General features: G+C 61.7%; 2 long non-coding RNA genes across 2 annotated transcripts; one reads left to right on the forward strand and one right to left on the reverse strand.

Moving 5' to 3' along the window:
- Positions 1-1,103: 1,103 nt before the first annotated feature.
- Positions 1,104-13,626, reverse strand: LOC149121073 (uncharacterized). The gene is made up of 2 exons (XR_016223998.1): positions 10,789-13,626; positions 1,104-1,334 (listed from the first exon to the last, which is right to left on the reverse strand). It is a non-coding gene; the product is annotated as an uncharacterized LOC149121073 (long non-coding RNA).
- On the forward strand, positions 1,345-7,320 carry LOC149121074 (uncharacterized). The gene is made up of 2 exons (XR_016223999.1): positions 1,345-5,519; positions 6,040-7,320. It is a non-coding gene; the product is annotated as an uncharacterized LOC149121074 (long non-coding RNA).
- Positions 13,627-14,113: the final 487 nt, after the last annotated feature.

Below are 14,113 nucleotides of genomic sequence, written 5' to 3' on the forward strand. Positions count from 1 at the left end.
TCTGCACCAGGTCCTGTCTGATAAACGAGGCTCCGTGCTTTTCCCAGCTAAGGACCACAGTGAATTCTGCGCTCCACTGAGGCAAGGGACGTCATTATGAGCCACGTCCCAGTTCCGCGGCCGCCGGCACTGACCCCGGTGCCAGGCGGGACCCTGGTGCTCCCAGGGCAGAAACGGGCAGGGCTTTGTTTCCGTTCCGGTCATGACTGCTTTCCATGGGAGCAGAGAGTTTCATAAGAGAGGAAGCCATTAACACGGCAGCGAGTCCCCAAGGGCAATTATAATCACAGCACGGGTAGTTTTTAAATGATTTTTTCTTTTTTAAGATTTATTTATTTACTTGGAAGTCACAGTTACGCAGAGAGAAGGGGAGGCAGAGAGAAAGAGAGAGAGAGAGAGAGAGTCTTCCATCCACTGGTTCACTCCCCAATTGGCCACAATGGCTGGGGCTGCGCCAATCTGAAGCCAGGAGCTTCTTCCAGGTCTCCCATGCGGGTGCAGGGGCCCAAGCACTTGGGCCATCTTCCACTGCTTTCCCAGGTGCTGATGGGAAGTGGAGCATCAGGACGCAAACCAGTGCCCCTGTGGAGTGCAGGCGGTGGCTTAACCTGCTACACCCCAGCTGCGCATTTTTAAGAAGGTGCTCTAATCTCCGGAGGACATGGCGGGGGGGGGGGGGGTGAGCTGGAGGGGGGGGGGGTGTGAGCTGGAATGTGCCCTGCAGTAAGGAAAATGCACACAGACGGGGGTCGGGCGAGGTCAGGCTCCTGCAGTCGTCCCTGGAGTTCCAAGAGCCAGGCCACGGGAAGCCTCTAATTGTGCTCGAGTCACAGCCTGTGCCGGGCGGGTGGAGCTGGTGGGTGGAAGCACAGGCCGTTTATGTAAGCCGGGCCTGGACTGCCGGCGCGGGAGGGCCCCACGAGACAAGCCAGCAGCCGCCCTCCTCTTCCGAGGACGGGATTAGTTACCCACAATTACGGAAGGTGGTTTGCATTCACCTCGCGTCAAGTGTTTCATCAAACGCATGCCCTTTATCCTGGGGGTGGATAGAGAAATGTTGCTGCTTGCCTTGCTAAAGAGCTGAAATCCATTTTTATAAAAGATTTATTTGTTTATTTGAAAGAGTTGGAGGAAGGGGAGGAGGGGAGGGGGGGAGAGAGAGAGAGAGAGAGAGATCTTGCATCCGCGGGTTCACTCTCCAAATGACCACAATGGCCAGGGCTGTGCCAGACTGAAGCCAGGAGCCAGGAGCTTCTTCTGGGTCTCCCACGTGGGTGCAGGGGCCCAAGCACTTGGCCATCTTCTGCTGCTTTCCCAGGTGCATTAGCAGGGAGCTGGATTGGAAGTGGAGCAGCCGGGACTTGAATCGGCGCCCATATGGGATGCCGGCACTGCAGGTGGCAGCTTTACCTGCTATGCCACAGCACCAGCCCCTGAAATCCATTCTTTTTATAGATTTATTTATTTATTTGAAAGGTGGGGTGTTGGGGGGGGCGAGAGAGAGTATCATCCTTCTGCTGGGCCAGGCTGAAGCCAGGAGCCGGGAGCCCCACCGGGGCCTCTCCCATGGGAGCCCGGACCCAAGGCCTTGGGCCATCCTCGGCTGCCTTCCCCGACACATCAGCAAGGAGCTGGGGGAGCTGGAACTCGAGGTGGGATGCGCCAGCTGCTCTTGCCCAGGCCACAGCTGGTGACATCACGGGTGGGGGAGTTTCGGGGGCGGCCCCTGCTTCCCGCTCTCTGAGCCTCTGCCGCCCGTGCAGGCCGCAGCGCTTCTCCCAGGCGGGCAGAGACCCTGCTCTGTCCCAGCCCTAGGACCCTCGGTCCCAGAGAGGGCCGCGCCCCAGCCCCAGGGGGAGCCCAGAAGATGCTGAGCAGGTGGGCTCCCCGTCCACAGGCACCGGGTCTGCGTTTTGACACAGTCATCCACGCGTACCCAGTGGAACGTCCGCGAACCCCTGCCAAGTACGGGGTCTGGGGAGGTGCCCCGGGGGAGGGGGCACACGGAAGCTCTGCCCCCCCACGCTGTGCCCTCTGCTGCCGGCAGTCTTGGTTAACGCCCTTTACAACAACCCCTCACCATGCTTTGGGGAAGTGGAGCCCAAGGAGGGGGTCGTGGGACCCTCAATTTGGGTCACAGGTCCTGGGGGAGAGGCAGAGGGGTGCTCTTGTAGGGGACTGAGCACTTGTGGGCTCTGACTGCCCCCAGGCAGATGGCGCAGAGGGGCCTCTGCTGTGCCCGCTGCTGGCCGTCAGAAGCCCCGCTGTGGGGGGACAGAGGGAAGCGGTTATCCCCCCGACCTGCTATCATCGGGCAGCTCCTCTCCGATTTCTGCCTTTTTAACCGAAGGCCGATGCCGACCGGGGCGATCTGACCCTCATGGTTCCTGCCCATCAGGGAGGGATGGCGGTGGCGTGGAAAGATGGGGGAGGGGCCTGGGCGCCCCCCGGGGGGGCTGTGCTCCCATCCACGCTCGCTCCACGCACAGGGTACGTTTTCCTGGGTGCTGCGCTGGCTCCGGGACCGCGCTGAGGGCACGGTGGGTGGTGGATGCCACCGGAAGGTGCTGGCTCTTCCTCTCCTATAACAAACCCCCGCGATCACCTGCCCGTCAAACCTGTGCCCCCGGCATGAGAACACGGGAACGTAGCACAGAGGCGGCGCAAAAAGCAGCTAAAAATACCCGGGTTCCTGGTGCACCGCCTGCGTGCGCCCGCACAGGCGTTAGAACAATTACGGGAAGGCGGCTTCCGGGAGGCGTAATCACCACCTTGACACAGGGAAGCGAGATCTTCTGGGGCCCGGCTCCCCCGGCCAGCGGCGGGAGACGCTCTGGGCGTCTGTGACCTTTGCACTTGGTGGCCCGGGGAGCGGATTATGTAATAGGAAAGTGTGTGCTGCGAGGAAGCCCCGTGCTGGGTGGAGACCCAGAGGCCTGGGCAGTGAGTCACCCTGCTTCCCTCTCTGGCCCGAGAACTCGGGGTGACAGACGACCCGGCGGCGGCCCGAGACCGGCTCGGTTTATGACGTCTGCCTGAAGGTGCCGATTAGTAACGCCCACTTTCACTCTCCGGAGTGTGAACTCAGGATGACGGATTTACAATCCTCAAGCAGAACCGGAAGACGCCGGCCGCTCCTGACCCCCCGGCCCCACGCGGGAGACCAGCCGGGCAGGACGGCTTGAGGGTGGGAAGAACACGGCTTAGGCTGCCTGCTGCCCCTCTCTCCACGGCTTCCCGCTGTAGCGAAGGCCCTGGCACGACCAGTGAAAGCCGCAGGGGCCCAGGGCAGGGGATCACAGCCCCCCCCCACACATCCTGTTGACCCTGACCTTGATCTCGGGAGAGGGAGATGCACCCTCACGCCAGCGCCCCTCGGGCCTTTTCAATGTCTGGCTCCTCCCACACATGGGCTCCTTCGAGGCCCGTGTATCCTATAATCCCACAAGACTCCCCGTAAAATCCGAGATGAGAGGGAAGGACTCGGGGGTAGTCGGGGAGGGGGGCAGGGCCCAGAGACCCCGAGCTACACCCACTGCCCCAGCCACACTGCGTGGAAGGGCGGTCCTCTCCCCCACCCCTACCCCGCGTCTCTTCCTGCAGGGAAGCGGCCTGGGCCGGCAGCAGGCCGTGCCCTCTGGAGCCAGTCTTGCTCAGCTCTGTGGGGGATCTCCTAGGGGCTTGGTCTGTGAGGTTGTTCACTAGCGGTCAGCTCTGCATGGAAGCAGGGGGGTGGGGTGGGGCGCGTCCGTCAGCAGTCGGGGTCAGGGCACTCGTCCCCCAGGGAAGAGCACAGATGCCCAGGGGGGCGGCCCCCAGGCCCCCACACAAAGGAGCTCCCCTGACCTCCCGGGAAAGATGGAATTGAAAGATACATTTAGGGGCAGGCTCTGTGGTGGAGTAGGTTAATCCTTTGCCTGCAGTGCCAGCATCCATATGGGCACCGGTTCGAGTCCTGGCTGCTCCTCTTCCAATCCAGCTCTCTGCTGTGGCCTGGGAAAGCAGTGGAGGATGGCCCAAGGCCTTGGGGCCCTGCATCCGCATGGGAGACCCAGAAGAAGCTCCTGGCTCCTGGCTTTGGATAGGCTCAACTCTGGCTGTTTCAGCCACTTGGAGAGTGAACCAGGGGATGGAAGACCTTCCTCTGTCTCCTCTCCCTCTCACTGTCTGTAACTCTACCTCTCCAACAAAGAACCTGAAAGAAAGATAAATCGAGGTGCAAAGAAGTTTTGAAACCCATGCCTGTTTTTCTCAGAGCACGCGTTTTCTGTGGCCTCTTTGGGGACCCCACGCACAGCGGAGAACAGGAACGGCTCCCCAAGGGGCCTCAAACGCAGGCGGCAGTGGGAAAACACCTTCCCCAGGCTCAGCCGCCAAAGGGGGGCTGGAAGCTCACGGGGTTGAGACAGCCGCGCCCGCTGGCTGGGCCGGCTTCTCCACACCTGGGAGCTGAGCAGGTGCGGGAGGGGGCAGCTTTCTGGAGTGACTGAGACACAGTGAGAAAATGGCAGGAGCCGAGGAGGGGGCAGGGTTCTCACGTGGCTCTGGTGTGAGCCGCGGGGAGGGGGCCTGGACCTGGCCGCCTCTGAATCCGGGGAGGTGGGGCCGGAGGGGTCCTTGGATCATCGCCACGCACCCGCCCTGCATCTCCTTCCCTCCCAGGGTGCCCTCCCCGCCCGTAACTGGCACCTGCACTGAACAGCCGGTCTCTCTCCAGGTAGGGGTGGGGTGGCGAGAGCCTGGGGAGGGGGACCAGAGGCCGTGCTGGCAGCCCAGTCCGGGAAGCAGCAGCCACTGTATCCCATTTGCCCCTGGCACACTCCCTGGGATGCGGCAGACCCAAGATCTTCACGTATTTTTTCTTCCTTTTTTTTTTTCTGAATATTTATTGTATTTATTTGAAAGGCAGAGAGAGAAAAAGAATTTCCCTCTGCTGGTTTACTCCCCCAAATGGCCACGACAGCTGCGGCTGGGCCGGCCAAAGCCAGGAGCTCCATCCGAGTCTCCCGCAAGGCTGCAGGCGCCCAAGCACTGGGGCCGGCTTCGGCTGCTTTTCCAGCTGGATCAGAGCGTGGGGCAGCCGGGACTCGAATCGGAGCTCCGAGGTGGGGTGCCGGTGTCCCAGGTGCCGGCCCCCGGTCTTCGCTGTTGACCCCAACGTTTGTCCCAAAGACAAGGACAAGCTCAGCTGTTGGGGGTGGGTAGCTGGGGGATGAGTTTCCCTGGCTGGGGTTTCTCCGGTCTGTTCTTCAGTGCGTGCCCCAGAGAGGAGGGCTGGCTGGGAGGCGGAGCGTGGCTTTCCGGACTGGAGGTGCTCTGCACTGCTGGGCAGGGCAGCCCGTGGGGGCCTGCTCGGGCTCAGAGGCTCTCACGCAGTCACCACGCAGCCCCAGGACTGTGCAGGGCTGTCCTGGAGGGCAGAGCGACTACCTCCCAAAGACAGCAACGGACAAGGTCACTGCGACTTTGTTGCAAAAGCAGCGCTAGGATTGCAGGCTCAGAACTTCTGGGAGACACAGGTTAGGGAGGAGGGGGGGTGGGGGGGAAGGCGGGACACTGCCCCTGAGTAAGGGGGGTGGGGGGAAGGTGGGACACTGCCCCTGAGAAATTACCGTCCTCAGCTTCCTACTGTGTCCTGTGGTTGGCACAACTGTGGCCCCTGTCAAGGGACAAACTGGACAGCAAGTTCAAGATCTCCATGGGGGGTGGGCGCTGTGACGTACTGAGTAAAGCCACCGCCTGCGGTGCCAGCATCCTATATGGCCGCTGGTTCGAGTCCCGGCTGCTCCGCTTCCCATCCAGCTCTCTGCTGTGGCCTGGGAAAGCAGCAGAAGATGGCCCAAGTCCTTGGGACCCTGCACCCACGTGGGAGACCTGGATGAAGCTCCTGGCTTCTGCCTAGCTCAGCCCAGACCATTACAGCCATTTGAACAGTGGATAAAGATCTCCCCTCTCTTTCTCTCCTTCTCTGCAACTCAGCCTTTTAAATACCCCCTCTTTTTTTCTTTTTTTATCTTAATGGGCTTTTTTCTATTCTAGAAGTGGGCAACACTTCATTTCACAAACAGAACGAGTATTCTGACGAGCTGAGCAGATGTCGGCTTTACAGACAGAAAAAGGCCGAGGGAAGAGTGGGGAGCGGGGTGGCCATCCCCACGCTGACGCCCCTGTAGGGCGAGGCAGAGCCGGAGACAAATCGGCGGCGGCTGACACCAGGTTCGGATGGAAGCAGGGGACAGTGCTGGTCATGCTGGCTGCCCCCTCTCCTGGCTTCACCGAAGGTTCGGTGACTTGAGCGTGGGCGACTCGTTCTGATTTTCCTGTTGTGGCCCGGGGCGGGAGCCCGTCCAAAGCAATGCCTCTTGCAATTCTTACTGCACACCCTTCCTAAGTCCTCATCCTGTGCCTTGGAGCCCCCGGCAGGGTGGGGTCGAGGCTGCTCCCCGGCCTGGCTCCCAGGGACCCCGTACTGAGCCGCCCGCACAGGCTGCCCCTGCTGACTCTGGACATTGCGTAAGTGGAACGGCACGGCGGCGCGTCATTTCCTTAACTGGTTTCCCGTTTGTGTCTCTGGGCGCCACCAGCCGGGGGCTGCAACGACACAGCCAAGATGCACCGGGCTCTGGGACTCAGAGGCAGGTGCTGAGTGGGAAAAATCCATGGCACAGCCTGGGGCTGGCTCCTCGCACTTCCTGGTCATCACCCAGAGGAGGACAAGGCTCTGGGAACGATGTTTCCTCCCAGGGCTCCCCGCAGCCTGGCAACCCCGAGGTGTTTTTTCGGTGGCTCAGGGCTCAGTGGCAGGGGAGCCGCCCTCCCTCGGGGCTTTGTGCTCTGTGACAGGAAGCCCTCCTAGCGTTCCGTGGAAGACAAAGAATGTTCCTAAGGAAAGGCAAGTACACGGCCCACGCCCCAGTGCTGGGGAGCGGAGCAGCTGGCCTGCTATTGTGCCGTCAGCACAGGGAGTACGGAGAGCAGCAGGCCGGGGAGCGCCGTCTTCCCAGGAGCTGTTTGTGAGCCTACACGTTCTGCCGAGTTCTGCCGACACAGCCAGAACACGGGCGCGTCCTTAGCAGCGAGCGCCGGAACCTCGGGCTGCAGGTGCCTCTGAGGCTCGTGGGGTCCGTTCCCGCCAGGGTCTGCGACGCCGCGTGCGCTTCCAAGGCCAGGCGTGGAAAGCAAAAACTACAGAAAGCAGAGATGTCGCCTTTGAACAAGGACTTCTGTCCACTGGCGTCCAGCGCGGGCATTTAACACAGGACTTCATGTCCTTTAACACCAAGCAGACCCTCTCAACTAGATTCATTTATTAGACAGAAAGAGAGAGAGAGAGAGAGAGAGAGAGAGAGAGAGAGAGAGAGAGAGAGGTCTTCCCTCCACTGCCTCACTCCCACGAGGCCATGACGGCTGGGGCTGGACCAGGTCAAAGTGAGGAGCCGCACGTCCACTGGGGTCTCCCCTCCCACCGTCCTCTGCTGCTTTCCTGGTCCGTCAGCAGGGAGCTGGATCTGAAGCAGAGCAGCTGCTGGCGTCACAGCCGCAGCTCGGCCCCGCCCCCGGGACTCCGCCTGGGGACAGCCCGTTTTACGGGGACGGAGATGAGTCACTTGGAATACGAGCATCTGGACAAGCAATCATGACCGACCGGGGCCACCGCTGGCCCGCAGACCCCTTTCCTGCGGGAAGCACGCGGAGTATATGAGAACTTCTCACTGACCCAGGGCTCCCCGCTGTCCAGCCTGGGCTGTGACCACCGTGGCCTTTAACGAGAAACCCGGGTCACTACCGCAGGACGACGCCAGGGCGCAGACGCTGCCACGGGGCGCACTCGCTCACCGGACCAGAGCTGCTTACATGGGGATGCAAGTCCAGGGGAGTGTGCATGCGTGTGCATACATGTGCCTGTGGGGGGGGGCGGGGCCAACAGCGACTCAAATGCCAACCCCAAAGGGTCGCCCGAGTCCCTTCCTCCAGGGACGCTCAGCTGTGGCCGACAGTCGGCCAGCCCCAGGCAAGCCTGAAAATCCCTCCTCTCCTAAGACCTTTAGGTTCCACTGTGACCTGAGCCACTGGGCTGTTGGCAGCAAAGCCAGGGCGGCGCCTTTAGGCCGCCCAAGAGGGCCTGGCGCTGTGGCACAGGGAGTGATCTGCTGCCCCACAACACCGGCATGCCTCATCAGGATGCCGGTTCAAGTCCCGGCTGCTCCACTTCAGATCCAGCTCCCAGCTGTGGCCTGGGAAGGCAGCAGTGATGGCCCGAGTGCTCGGGCCCCTGCACCCTTGTGGGAGACCCAGATGGAGTCCAGGCTCCTGGCTCTTGCCTGGCCCAGCCCCGGCCATTGTGGCCATTTGAGGATTGAACCAGCAGATGGAAGACCCCTGCCCGGGAGCCTGGGTGTGTGGGGGCCTCTGAGGCGGCCTGTAGGTCTGTCACAACCCCCCAGCCCCTCTCCACCCGCCCTCGCTGTCCCCATTAACAGGGTACGGCACAGAACGAAGCTATTTTATAATACTTTGTCCTTAGAAATCTTTCCGTATGCTTTTATCATTGAGTTTGAAACCACATGAATGAGACTCTCTCGACCAGGCGCTGCCCATGGTCGAGCCCAGCACTCAGGAGTGGACATCCGGTCTCGGGTTAGGACGCTGGCTGTGATGCCGGCCTCCCGTCCTGGAGTAAGTGGCCCCCAGTCTGGCTTCCTGCCACCCACGCGGGAGGCCTGGATGGAGTTCCTGGCTCCTGACTTTGGCCTGGCGTGGTCTCTGATATTGTGGTCATTTGGGGTGGGGGTGGGGGTGAACCAATGGGTGGGAGCTCTGCCGAAGGCTAAATCACCAACAAAGACTCAGCGCTGGTGCCGTGTTGGAGCAGGTTCAGCCGCAGCCGGTGGCAATGCCGGCAGCCCACGTGGGTGCCGGTTGGGGTCTCAGCTGCTCCACTTCCAACCCAGCTCCCTGTGATACCCTTGGGATGGCAGTGGAGGGTGACCCAAGTGCCTGGACCCTGCACCCACGTGGCAGATCCGGGTGGAGTTCCTGACTTTGGGATCTGGCTTGGCCATTTGGTGAGTGAACCAATGGACAGAAGCTATTTCATATAAAATAAACAAATCTTAAAAAAGAAAAATCACCCTGGCCGCCGGGAGCTGTGCGCCTTGGCAGGGACGGCACCGGGAAGGAGGCTCCCGGCCCCCGTGGTCGGCTGGGAGGACGAGGGAGAAGCCGGTCAAGCCGGCGGGAGCTGTGTGTGCCCAGCGGTCCCTGGGCAGGAGCTGTTTCTCACACGTGGCGCTCTGTTCCGCCCGTGCTCTGCCCGTGCTCTCCGGGGGCTGGCAGAGTCCCGGGGCTCTCACCCCCGCCCCTCTCACCCCTGCCCCTCGCCTGCAGCCACCGCCACTCTGCGGGTCAGCTCCCCCTGCAGTACACGGTGGCCCCTTGGCAGTGAGATGCAGGCCCTGGGGACCATGAGGGGGGAGAAGGCGTAGGGTTGGGCTGCAGCCTGGGCCCGCCCCACTCTGGAGCAGATCCCGGTCCTGTCGACTTCCCTTCCCCAGGGCACAGGGAAGTCAGGGGCGGGTTTCCTGATTCTTAGCAGGTCAGGGGCATCAGATAAGGGGCGATTTTTCCCCCTAGTTCTCCCAATCTGCCCAGAAGCAGAGCCCCCCTCCCCCTCCACACTGCGCTCACGGGGTGGATGCCACAGGAACCAATGCTTTCCACCCACTGCCCCCCCAGGACGGCAGCTGAGCCCCGGCTTTTTTCATTTGAAAACTTAGGCGTGCGAGATCTGCCGTCTGCTGGTTCACTCCCCAAAGCCACAGTGGCTGAGGCTGGGCCAGGAGGAAGCCGGGTGCAGGGAGCTCAGCCCAGGTCCCCCAGGTGGGTGGCAGGGTACATCAGCAGGGAGCCGGAATCAGAAGAGAAACCAGAACCAGAAACTGGGATAGGGGCGCCCCCAGCGGCGTCCCAGCCTGAGCTAACGGCTTACCTCCCCCTGCCCGGCTCTCAACTCTTCATCTGACCTGGGGGAGTGGGCTCAGTGAGGTGTGGGGGCCTGTGCCGGAATCCCTGGCCTCTGTGCCAGGGATAGGGGCAGCCAGGACCCCCTGGGGCTTCCTAGCCGCCGCACGAAAAGATGCCTTCGGACAAGGTGCCCGCTCTGATGGCCACGGACAGTGACGAGGGGTCTCAGGTTCAACAGTTCCCAGGCGGCAGTGATTTCGGCTGAGCCTCCGCGCACCCCCACCTTTCCCCAGGAGTTAGGCTGAGGCTCCGCCGCACCCAGTGGGGACCCCGTGACCGAGACACTGTGTTCTGTGAAAACAGACAGTGAGATAACAGCCAAATCTCCAGACCGGCTCTAGCCGGCGTGATAAGGAAGTCCCTCTGCTTTGACCTTGGGGAGGAAAGCCCAGCTCTGCTCCAAGCTCTGCTCCCGCGGGCTCGCTCTTGGCTCCAGTAAACTCCGCTAACCTGACCTTGACGCTCTCCTGTGACCGCCGCTTTAGCTGGAGAGGGGCAGTGGAGGGAAGCCCTGGGGGTGCCTGGGCTGAGGGCTGGTGGGGGCGGCCGGGGCCACGGCCAGTGCCCTGAGCGGCTCCCGGGTCTTTACCAGGACTCCTCTCAATTTCAAGGCTTTCAGAGCGCCTGACATTTTCCAAAGTGGCTGCAGCCCAGGGCGAGATGCGATCCCACCCCCGGGGGCTGCCCCAGACCCTGCAGGCAGGGAAGGCCTCCACCCCAGGGGGGGAGGGGCATACGGCAACATGCTGCCCAGCGTGAACCCACCTGGTGTGACATGAGCACATCCCTTTCACACGTTCATTTCTCCGCCGTTGGATCCCAGCTCTGCAAACGACTTCCCGCGGCGTCCTCAGCGGGCGGATGAAGGCCAAGCAACAGGACACCCCCAGTGTCCTGGCCCCGTGGGCCCGTCCCCCAGCGTGCTGTCTTCCTGTTAGATGCTGAGGCCCCTGCGTCCCTGTTGCCCCAGGAGAGCTGCGCTGTTTTGCTCCCAAATAAAATGCAATCCAGACATGACACCTCGGTGACGAGGACTATTGCAAGGGGGCGGAAGGTGCCGGAGGGAGGGGCCCACTGTCCACTCGAAGGCTGCAAGCACCTGTGTGTTGGGCAGAATTTCTCTGGGGGCCGTCTGATCCCTGAGCGCCCGAGCCCAGAGAGGGAGGAAAGGCTGCAGTCCCTCCCCCGGTCAGTGCGGACTGGGAGTCTAGTGAACCACTGGTGAGACCGGGGACGGGCATCTGGGGTCTCTGATGGCCCCTCTGGAACTGTCCCCGGGGGTAGGCGCTGGCTGAGCGGTGAAGGTGCCTGTATCCCACACTCCAGGCTCCAGCTTCCCTGGTGACGTGGGTGAGGCAGGGAGTCGCGAAGGGACAAGGCACGAAGGACCGGCAGCACCCAAGCTGTGTGCGCCATCTGGAGCCATCACCTCCAGGCCCCATGCTGGGCACACCCACTCCTCACCCTGCAGCTGAGCCTCGCTCTCCACCCGCCCCAGGCTGGGTGAGGGGATGCAGTGTGCCTCTGCGGCTCCCGGCTGTCTTCTCACACAGGGAGACAGGAACCTGGACCGGGCCCAGCCAGGGCTTTTGATCCAAACAGCGTGACGTCGGAGTCCCCGGCACCACCACGACTCCGTAGTCGGGGCCCTGGATGGAGTTCCTGGCTCCCGGCCTCGGCACCGGCTCAGCCTGGGTTACGGTGGGGTGGACTAGAGGATGAGATCTGTGTTTGTTTCAAAAACTGCTTCCAGAGAAAGACCCAGGGCGTGCACCTCGGCTACCGCCCACCCCTGAGCCATTCAGACATCTCCCGAGGGGTGACCCGGGTGCCAAGAAGCCGCCAAAGCCCGACTCGGCCCAGGCAGGAGGCCGACAGCCGCGTCCTCAGCTGGACCCTGGCGTCACTCGGGTCTCACCGGAGCAGGGCTGCCGGGACAGCAGAGCAGGCACATTCTCGAGTTCAGGGCTGTGTTTTTGGTACAGGCAGCGCCTCCGGATTTCTAAGGCTGACTGTCAAGGGCACGACTACAGCCCTTTATTTTGAATTCCAGAATGTGTCCCCTAAAACACACCCCGGCGTCCGGTGAGCCGAGCTGCAGAGGCTGGCTGCACTGACGGCACGGGGCTGGGGGAAACAGAGACACACAGTGGAGTGGCCGTTTGGGAGCTGCTCCCTGGGGCGTAGCAGGTAAAGCCGCCACCTGCCGTGCTGGCATCCCATATGGGTGGGCACCGGTTTGAGTCCTGGCTGCTCCACTTCCGATCCAGCTCCCTGCTGATGCGCCTGGGAAAGCTGCGGAAGATGGCCCAAGTCCCTGGGGCACGGCACCTGCGTTGGAGACCTGGAAGAAGCTGCTGGCTCCTGATTGGCCCAGCTCTGGCTGTAGTGGCCATTTGGGGGCGTGAACCAGTGGATGGAAGAGCCATCGATCTCTCTCTCTGCCTGTTATTCTACCTTTCAAATAAAATAAAATAAATCTTTTCAAAAAAAGGCCAATGGGGTGGAGTGGGTTGTGCCGGACAAGGGACTTCTTTCTCAACTCATTCTCACAGGCTATCGACTGTGCACGGCGGACCACGGCGGACCACGGCGCCCGCGGTGACCGGTGGGACTGGGCCTGTCCCGCACTGCTGCTGGGTGACACGTGACACAGCTGGCACTCACACGGCAGCTCCCGCACGGGCTCAGGAGCCAATGTTCCCCTTCCTACGGGACAGAATCGGCTCCACCTAACCTATAATCTTGTCTACGCCAGGAGCCACGCTTGCCGGGGGCGGGGACTTCCCGTGACAAAGCACGGGGCCAGCCGCACAGGCAGGCCAGGCACAGCACGTAGGTTTGGGACGGTGAACAGGGAGGCGGCCCCCCCGCAGCAGGAGAAACTTGGGGGTGGGGGGGCACAACTTAAATGCTTTTGGTTTACAATCTCAGATGCCAGTGACGAAAGGCACTAAAAAATAAACTCCGGGGGCTGGCACTGTGGCACAGCAGAGGAAGCTACCGCCTGCGATGCCGGCATCCGGCATCAGACCCGATTCCCGGCAACGCACCTGGAGAGCAGCAGCCGACGACCAAGTGCCTGAGCCCTGCACCACGGGAGACCCTGGGGGAGGCGCCTGGCTCCTGGCTCAGGCCTGGCTGTGGTGGCCATCTGGGGAGTGCATCGGCAGGAGGAAGACTTCTGTCTCTCCCTCTCTGCCTTTCAAGTAAATAAAAATACATCTTAAAAAAATAAACGCGCTCCAGGGGCCAGGCACCTCGGCCGTGGCTGAGATGGCCGCGTCGTGTCCCACTGGGGTACTGGGCTCGAGTCCTGCGACTGGGACCTCCGGGCTTTGGTCTCCCTGGTCCTGGCTATTCAGAGAGCTTAGGACTGAAAGCTCTCTGGAGTAAATACAGTGTAGGGCAATACCATTGATCCGAATCTTTCAACTCGCCTTGGCTGTCAGTAACCACCACGCGTGACAGGCAAACGCAAATTAGAAGTGAAATCTTCCAGCTGGAGGGAGGAGGGGCCAGCGCTGACTCAGCTCCTTAAGCTGCTGCCTGCGATGCCCGCGCCCCCATGAGGGCTGGTTTGAGTCCTGGCTGCTCCATTTCAAGGTGGCTCCCTGCCAATGTGCTCGGGAACGCGGAGGGGGACGGGCCAAGCTGGAGCCTCTGCCACCACAGGGGAGACCCAGACGGAGCTCCTGGGCCACTGTGGCCGTCTGGGGAGTGAACCAGCAGATGGAAGACCAATCTGTCCTTCCTTCTCTGTAACTTTGCCTTTCAAAAAAGTAGTTTTAAGGCTTATTTGAAAGGCGGTTAGGGGCACTGTGGCTCAGTAGGTTGATCCTCTGCATCCCACATGGGCACCAGTTTTGAGTCCCGGCTGCTCCACCTCCGATCCAGCTCTCTGCTGTGGCCTGGGAAAGCTGCATCAGAAGTGGAGCTAATGCCCATGTGGGATGCTGGCGTCACAGGCCCCAGCCTTACCCACTACGCACAGCGCTGGTGCCATATGTAAATCTCCTAAAACCAGGAAACAAGGGAAGACAGTCCCCCCAGCCCCTCTCGCGCTCCTCCCCGAGTTTCTCTGTCCTTA

The sequence above is a fragment of the Oryctolagus cuniculus genome, chromosome 17, assembly GCF_051225735.1.
Source record: "Oryctolagus cuniculus isolate XC-2025 breed Fujian yellow rabbit chromosome 17, ASM5122573v1, whole genome shotgun sequence".
Taxonomy (NCBI): Eukaryota; Metazoa; Chordata; class Mammalia; order Lagomorpha; family Leporidae; genus Oryctolagus; species Oryctolagus cuniculus.